Consider the following 673-nt stretch of genomic DNA (forward strand, 5'->3'; position numbering starts at 1 on the left):
TTCTTCGTATATTCGCTCCTCTTCCCTCTCGTTTATCATCCCCCTTTCTCATTTCCTGTTCGTTCATTATATCTTTTTTTTTGACAATATAATCTACATAACATCTCATCTCTCCTTACTTATGTATACTTTTTCTTCTGTTGTTCTTTTGTTCTTCTCTTTGTTCATAAATTTCGTTCTTATTTTATGTTCTTACATTTTGTTCATATCCTTTGTTCTTCTCTTTTCTTCTTTTCTTTTCTTGTGTTCTTTTGTTCTCTTTTGTTATTTTCTTGTGTTCTTTTGTTCTTCTCTCTTTTTGTTCTTTTGTTCTTCTCTTTTGTTCTTATATTTTGATCCCATCTTTTGTTTATTTATTCTGTTCTTATCTTTTGTTCTCAGTTTATGTTTTTTTCTATCTTTCTTCTGTTCTAGTCTTTATCTCCTATTCTTAACTTCCTCTTTTAGTTTAATGTTCCATTCTTATATTCTTGTCCTGTGTTCTATTCTTTAATTTTATTTTTTATATTCTTATCTTATGTATGTTCTTCTGTCCTATTCCTGTCGTCTATTCATATACTACTGTTCTTTTGTGTTCTTTTGTGTTTTTTCCTGTGTCATTTACTTTTGTTCTTAGCTTGCGTTTTATTGTTCTTGTTCTGTTCTAGTTCTAATCTTGCGCCCTGTTCTTCTA

The sequence above is a fragment of the Penaeus monodon genome, chromosome 20 (assembly GCF_015228065.2).
Source record: "Penaeus monodon isolate SGIC_2016 chromosome 20, NSTDA_Pmon_1, whole genome shotgun sequence".
Classification (NCBI taxonomy): domain Eukaryota; kingdom Metazoa; phylum Arthropoda; class Malacostraca; order Decapoda; family Penaeidae; genus Penaeus; species Penaeus monodon.